This window comes from Lontra canadensis, unplaced genomic scaffold, assembly GCF_010015895.1.
Source record: "Lontra canadensis isolate GAN:19392208 unplaced genomic scaffold, GSC_riverotter_1.0 scaffold1, whole genome shotgun sequence".
Lineage (NCBI taxonomy): Eukaryota > Metazoa > Chordata > Mammalia > Carnivora > Mustelidae > Lontra > Lontra canadensis.
In genome coordinates this window covers 22,375,525-22,384,114 of record NW_022630995.1, presented here as the reverse complement: position 1 = coordinate 22,384,114, position 8,590 = coordinate 22,375,525, and positions in this window count along the sequence as shown.

Below are 8,590 nucleotides of genomic sequence, written 5' to 3'. Positions count from 1 at the left end.
TTGGAGATTGGGAATCAGTTTGGGGAAGAGGTTTTGTGGATTGTTCAATGCTACAAAAGAAAAAAAAATTAGACTTCTGGGGAATTGGACTAATTTTCTTACCTAGTTTTTAAGACTAGAGTGCTAAAAACAAAATATGAAGGAAATTAGAACCCCTTGTTATTAAATTGATCTGTGAAAACATTGTTACTGGAAATTGAGTGGGACTTGAGGCCTTTCTTCCAGAAAACAAGGACTTGATTGTCAGGCCTATATTAGGTTCTGAACCTTAATGCCATGTATTTGTACTTGTTAAAATTGTTTCAATGAAAAATATGTTAGTAATAAGAACTTCTGGTTTAGTTGGGAGTTCTTCCATTTGAAAAATGTGATATTTGCATGGAACTGTTTGAATCTTTGTTTTCTCAGTTTCCCCTCCACTGGATAGAATTGAAACTAGAATTTTCCCTTTTGTTAAAGGAATAAAAAGTGAATATGTTATTTGTAAATTGATGTTTAGTAACTAGAGATAAACTTGAAATACTAGAATACATTATAAGCCTAATCCTAGGTAGTTTTATGAAAATCTCTCTTCTGTCTTCTGAACCTATATTCACATTGATCTTCAAGATATATTAAGTTATATTTTTTCCTCTTTTCAGAGTTGCTTTGGGGCTACTTTTTTTTTTTTTTTTAAATTGAGGTGTAATTTGTAAGGGGCTACATTTCTGATAAGGCTTCTTATAATTGGCTGGATGTTTTGTTCTAGTCTTCCAAGAAGGGCCATTTTATTTTTTAGAGTCACTTCTAAAGTCATGTGGTCTTTAACTTTGGGGACTGTTTTGCATTTAAGTGCTAATGCAAATAAATTTAAGCCCAAGTAGACCTCATCACATGTCACCCCATGAATGTTGACAATGGAAGGAATACCTTGCCTGTAGTATAATATCAGTTCTGGACTGAAAAGCTGGGGAAGAAACTTCATTTTCTTTTTTGCATAAACCAGAAGAAACAGCTAGTCTGTGCAGTTTCCTTGTTGACCTCAGCAGATGAACTGAGCTGATAGTGTTAATTCAGATTCGATAAATTATCTGAATCTTGGTTTCTGTAGACTTGCAATCTACATGCAATTTTTACTAAATCAGATAGCTTTTACATTTTCACTTGTGTACATAGGCTCCCCACCCTTTTCAACATCCATTAGTTAATTGATCTTTGTAAACTGGCATTGAAACATTACAATGTTTTGTTGCACCAATTTTATAAACTTACAGTGCAATACGTGTTATTTTTCCGAGACAAACCAAAGGTTAATATCTCAAGGTTCTTGCTGCCTGCTTTAGCAGCATTTGATGGGAGGATCTTTTATATACATTTGTAATAGATGAAAAATAAACCAGATTGCAAATAATTTTTTTTTTTTTAAAAAGCTTAAACCATGTACCAAGTCTTTGGTCCAAATTGTGTAGGATAAGTTAAGCTTAAATGGCATTCTATTAACCAGTATGAGTGTATTTCTGTAAGCATAGTTATGTTGAAATAAAGTTTTGAAAAGCCTTTCATGCCTTTGTTTATTATTGGTATATGTCAGGGATCAAAGAAACTAAATTGATTTTGCTAGAATTGGAAGTGTATTAATTCCAAAATTCTTACATCTGATAACCCATGGTAGGTAGAAGGGTCATGGCAATCTGTTGTTTGGGATAACAATCCAGTGGGTAGTAGTCCAGAGCATATCTTCCTGTACTGCAATTTTCTGGGAGATGGAGGTCAGGGAGAAACAACCCGAAGACCATGGCATGCTTTACATAGTAATTTTTTCCCAATCATAGGTTCCCTTACATCCAGCTTTACTGTATGTACTTATATACTCCCTTCCCATACAGCTTTAACATAAATAATCCTTTCTCAGTCGCAGGCCTGGTGTTAGTACATTTTGACTCAAAATTGGAAAAAGAGGCATTGAAGGGAAAATAAGTTGAGTTACACCGAGTGTTGACTGCCAAGGTACTGTTTTAAGCATTCTTTCTGAGAAGAAAATGAAACTCAAAGGAAAGTGGTAAATCATCTTCTTAATAAGAGTCTGCTTTTTTTGTTGTTAATGGAGAAATGTGTTTTTAATGTGTTTTTGTTGGGTTGAAAAAAAAAAAAAAGGGAGAGGGTGTCGGAGAAACCTCTGGCTATGCAAAGCATCAAAACAACTGGATTGCTTTGTCCTGATACAGCAAGTGACCTGGAAGATTCTGAGTCCTAAAGAATGGATACTTCATACTGATGAGAGTGATTCACCCTCTGGCCTCTTCTGTAAGACTCCTTACCAGCAAAAAGCAAAATACATTTCTAAGCACTTATTTTATTGGGATGGTAGAATCAATGACAAGGAGCATGAAAGTTTGCCCAACCAGGGCTATGTGGGTCCTTTATCTTGAATATATAAATACTATTGATGTCTGACTTGGTATGTTACCTTAAATGAAAGAGGGAGTGGCTACAAGTGTCTGTCCGCAGTCCCTTTCTTTCCCAGGGGCTTACCCTTGGTTAGGATGTTTACATATGCCATACAGTTACACTTGACCTGCTGAACATCTTTTTTTCTCCCCAGGTCTCAATGAGGACTTGACTCTTACTTGTAGGTAGAGTGCAGTAAAGTCGTGTGAGCTTCCGCCTGGGTGCTCCAGCACTCCTCAGCTCCATAAAGGCAGATTGGTGAAGGTGCTGAGACCGGTGTGCTAGTGTTTGGTAATAAGGGGAAGTTTCAGCGTTAAGAAATTGCCTTTTCAGGGACGTGTGGGTGGCTCTGGGCTAAGTGTCTGCCTTCAGCTCAGGTCATCCCAGAGTCCTGGCATCAAGTCCCACATCAGGCTCCCTGCTCAGCGGGGAGCCTGCTTCTCCCTCTGCCGGCCCCCCTGCTTGTGCTCATTCTCTCTCTCTCTCTGGCAAATAAATAAATAAAATCTTTAAAAATCAAAGAAATTGCCTTTTCAGAGTATGGTTTCAAGTGCTCCAGGGCCTTTGAGTTAGAGCTGGGTTCACAATGGGTCTCTCTTCCTTAACCCTATAAAATGGGCAAGCCATCTTAACTTTCCTGAACCTATTTTTTCATCTATAAAAGGTACATGGAATTTCTATCCATTGAGTGACTTTCAGTGTTAAGTGCTTATTAAGGATTTAGCCTGGTGCTTCGTATATAGTTATACTGGGACCTCTTTCATTACATGACAGACCCAAGTAACTATCCTTAAATACGTGAAGTCCTTCCTTTATTTGGGCATGAGTAAATTGTGTAATTCACCTGTTTGTCTTGCAAAAGAGCTTTTTTTTTTTTTTTTTAACATTTTATTTATTTATTTGACAGATCACAAGTAGTCAGAGAGGCAGGCAGAGAGAGGAGGAGCAGGGAGCCTGATTCGGGGCTCGATCCCAGGACCCTGAGATCATGATCTGAGCTGAAGGCAGAGAGAGGCTTTAACCCACTGAGCCACCCAGGCGCCCCTTGCAAAACAGCTTTTAATATTAAAGTAGTATGTGGGCTTTTGTGTCAGACGATATTGTAATATCTAAGGAGTCGGAATGCTTTTATGTTCACTGCTTAATTAGCAGCTGAAATAGTATGTGGTCCTTGGTGGAGGAAATAGTTGCCTGGGCTGAGAGTTGTGTGTGTGGCGTGTATTTCGGTTTCTCCTTGATTTTAGCTAATTAATTACAATGGTAGGTTTGCTGATGTTTTAAATTTTGATAATGCAGAAATCTCTTATTCCTAGAGGAGGGTATTTTTCTGGATGCAAGGAGAGTCAACCCAAGTAGCAGGAAATAGTAAATCTTGAGAAAGAGACTTAAGTTTTATTTTGAGAACGGTTCAAACTTAGAAATCGCAGCAATGGTACCTTGAAGTTTTGTGTACCCTCATTTGGATTCACTCATATTTGCTTTCTCTATGTTGTGTATGATTTGCCGAACCAACAGAAATGAAGTGGCATACCCCTTTATCTCTGAATATTTCCGTTTGTGTCTCCTAAGGATAAGGGCGTTCTCTTGCACAACTACACCCCAGTTAATCAAATTTAGGACTTCAGATTGATACAGTATATTACAGTCTGTTCAAATTGTGCCAAATGTCTTAACACTAACCTTTAACAATCCCGTTGTTCCTGTTACCCATTGCCTTTAGTTGTCTCGTATCTCAAGTTTCCTCTAACCGACAACAGTTCCCTAGCTGCTGCTTCACAAGGAAAGAGTTTGAAGAGTCCGTGCCAGCTGTTTAAGGAATGTCCTTAACTTAGATTATTCTAATACTGTTTTCTCATACCTCAATTCAGGTTATGCATTTTGGCAGGAATACTAAATATTGGTGCAGTACACCAGAGGGCATACATCATGTCATTTTGTCTCATTATTGGTGTTAACTCTTAACTTGGTTAAGGTGTTGTCCACCAGATTTCACTATTACATTTTTTCCCTTCATAATATTCTGTGGGAGGATATATCGAAACTATCAACAAACCCAGTGATTTTAGCATGTAATTATTTTTGCCCAAATCAATGATTTCCTTTTTTGTTCGCTAGTGTTCTGTCCCAAAGAGCTTTTCCTTCTGGTAGACTCCAGTTCCTGTTTACTGTGTTATCTGGCAATCATTCACTTTACTCCAATTCAGCCAGTGGGGCAGGGGGGAAGGGGAGTGCCCTTTCTGGTCCCTTCGTGAGACTTACCAGTCTTAATACACTGAAGATTCTTACATATGACCAAATACTTTGAAACTCAGGTATATCAAATTTCTCTCTTCTTAAGTTATAACAGTATTAAAAATTAGAGAAACTTTCTGGAGTGTCTTAAGGGATGAACTGCAGGTGTAAATTTATGAGTGGTCAAGATTCTCCCACTGGAAGGGGCAATTTTAAAGAATAGTATCCTAATTCTTATATTAATTTTGAAATACCACACATTTTAGTTTGTGTATGTGTGCCCTAACTGCTACTTAAAAAGCACATAATGCATATGAAACTGAATTCTCATAAGTTAAAATCCATCTTGACTAGCACTCTGCCTGTTAATAACCCTCTTACTCTCATTTGTTCTCTAGACTTAACTATTTTTAATGGTTTACTGTTAACTCTACCTCCCTATCTGTATACATATTAAAATGTTTGGTTTCTGTGCTTTTGACAAATGGGATTATTGATGTTTGCAGAATTTGGGGATCTTTGTCAGTAGTTAGGAACTTCCTCATTCTTTGTAACTATTGCATAATGTTCCAAAGGGTGAATGTGTCATGGTTTAATCTCTTCAATGCCTATTTTTCTGACATCCTTATTGCCAAAATTTGTTGACAACCTGCAAGTATTCTGAGTGGAAACCATATGAAGTAAGGTTCAGAAGACCCATTATTACTTCCAGTCTTAGAAATCGTGTTAGTTTATGCTTGTGTTCTTAAGATAGAACTTTGAGGTTTTCTAGGTAATCAAGTCTTGCACTTTTTATGTTAAAGTGTTTTTTTTTTTTTACACAGAAGATGTATATATTTGGAATGTTTAATTTAGTGTTGCTTAAAATAACAGAATGATGAATAATATTCCCAACATTTAATGTTCAGCATAGATGGAGGTAGGTAGTAGCACCTCACACTCAGCTGTTATTACTGGTGTGAATATATTATCCATATAATGGCATATTAAGGAATTGTAATTTGAGCATAAGATATAACTAGCTGGGCCACATCTATTTGACCCATGTGAGGAGCCCCATGGGAATCTTATTGGCATAAAAACGATTTTTCTGATGAGATGTTCTGTTCCCTGTGCACAGAAGTATGAAATTCCATTAAAGGAAGCATTGGAGGGCGCCTGGGTGGCTCAGTGGGTTAAGCTGCTGCCTTCGGCTCAGGTCATGATCTCAGGGTCCTGGGATCGAGTCCCGCATCGGGCTCTCTGCTCAGCAGGGAGCCTGCTTCCTCCTCTCTCTCTGCCTGCCTCTCTGTCTACTTGTGATCTCTCTCTGTCAAATAAATAAATAAAATCTTAAAAAAAAAAAAAAAGCTTTAAAGGAAGCATTGGAGAGGGAGAAAATGGCTGATTTCATATAAGAGTAGGTAGGACTTAATCATAACCCATGTGAGACAACTCGTTAGTCATTGGGAAACTGCAGTGCTTGGAGATCCTGTATTAGCCTCTGGAGTATAAGTACTTTTAAAAGTACCAAGCACAGTTCCAAACACATCACATTAACTGAACCCCCACCCTCCAGCATCACTAAGAAGTAGGTTCTTACTCCCACGTTGCATCCTACAGACAAGCACATTGCTTGATCTTACAGTAGGAAGTGGCAGGTCTGTGTCACACTGTCTTTTTTTTTTTTTAAGATTTTATTTATTTATTTGACAGACAGAGATCACAAGTAGGCAGAGAGGCAGGCAGAGAGAGAGAGAGGAGGAAGCAGGTTCCCTGCAGAGCAGAGAGCCCGATGTGGGGCTCCATCCCAGGACCCTGGGATCATGACCTGAGCCGAAGGCAGAGGCCTCAACTCAGTGAGCCACCCAGGTGCCCCACACTGTCTTTTTGATTAAGTGAAGAATATGTGGAGAAACGGATGTTATAAAAAGGAAAAAAAATATATAAAAATAAAAGGAAAAAGAATTAGGAGTGATCAAAAGGATATCCGCCTAATCGGAATGTTCTCAATTTACAGTGCCCTATTAACATGATAAAAAGGGCACTCTTTAAATAGGCTTCCTTCTGTCATAACTAATAATCAGTTTGTATCTACCAAACACCGTATGAGAAGCTTACCATCAGTAGATTAATTCACCTCTTTGAAACAAAAGTAAACTAGGATAAAAGCATTTTGTGCCCTAATCCTTAAGCCTAGTTCTAAAATGGCGTAAACTGGCATATTTTTTTAAGCTGGCATTTTTAGATAAACCACTATATCATGTGGGTAGCCATATGTATATTTTAAAGATCTATTTTAGAGAATGAGCGTGAGCTAGGGAAGGAGCAGAGGGGGAGGGAGAGGGAAGGGGAAAGAATATCAAGCAGATTCCCAAGCTGAGTGTAGAGCCCAGTGTGGGTTTGGTCCCATGACCCCGAGATCATGACCTGAGCCAAAACCCACTGAGCCACCCAGGTGCCTCTGTTGGGTAGCTGTTTGAAAGCACAAGAATAGGTCATAGTTTAAAGTTGAGAGCTGGATTTATTTGAAAATGCCCTTGGTTCTTGGGCCCTGGGAGCCTGCTGTATTACAGGCCTTGGTGTTTGTCCCGTCGGGTCCACAGATTAGAATATCACAAGTTGCAGATACTTGGCAATGCGTGCATGTCTTCCGGTCTCCCAGAACTGACTGGCAGTGGTGGAGACCTACAGTAGCAGGCTCTCCACTCTACGCAGAGGAAAGGAAGGGGAGCAACCGATGTCCCTGACATGGGTTTCTCCCCATACACTTGGTGCCTGCTGGACACCCAGGTGTTCCTTATTTTTTATTTATTTTTTATTTTTATTTTTTAAAAGAATTTATTTATTTGACAGAGATCACAAGTAGGCAGAGAGGCAGGCAGAGTGGGGGTAAGGGAAGCCGGCTCCCTGCTGAGCAGAGAGCCTGATGCGGGGCTCGATCCCAGGACCCTGGGATCATGACCTGAGCCGAAGGCAGAGGCTTTAACCCACTGAGCCACCCAGGCGCCCCCCAAGTGTTTTTTACACTTCTTTTTAAAACAATGTAAGCAGCTATTAGTGCCGTCCTTCCGTGTTTCATTTATTGTTGACCAGGGAGCAGTTACTTGACACTGACAGCAGTGATAGTAATACGCATTTCTCTCTTCATCTTGTCCCTGGCAGTAACACTACCTCACAGGCCCCCAGGGGGTTGGGGGGGGCAGGGCGTCTCTAGTGGGATAGAACTTAAACTAATACTTTGTCAAATTTCTAGATATCCCAGTGTACAGTTCTAGTAAAACATTGAAGACTGGCTTTAGGAGCAAGTGGGACTGCCTGTGTGGTTACTTCTGCTTCCCATCCCTCCCCACCCCTCTCCAGCTCCAGTCTAAGCCAGGACCCAGTGTCCTCCCACAGGACTGTAAAGAGGGGGGAGAGACCGAGATCAAGAAGTGTTGGTAGGTGGCCGGAAGTCAAAGAGGGGTTCCAACCTCATGTCACTCCATCCCTCACCCCGGTCGTGGAGCCAGGGAGAGAAGAGTTTCTGGGGCCTCAGAACCTCAGCTTGGATTCTGCCTCTTGTTTTTTCCTTCTTGGAGAGAGCAATAAGACACTGTTTTGAGATATAAAGGTCTTTCATTATCTTCCCCACCACAGAGACTGTGAATAAATAGCTGACTTACTGAGATAGTTTTCTGCAACTCTAGGTGCTCCGTGGGGGTGGAGATAGTCAAGATTTGAATCTGAATTGATTTTTTTTCACTTAAAGTTTACAAAAGTAGGGTGTCTGGGTGGCTCAGTGGGTTAAAGCCTCGGCCTTCTGCTCAGGTCATGATCCCGGAGTCCCGGGATCGAGCCCCTGCATCGGGCTCTCTGCTCAGCAGGGAGCCTGCCTCCCCCCCACCCCCACCCTCCCTGCCTCTCTGCCTACTTGCAATCTCTGTCAAATAAATAAATGAAATCTTAAAAA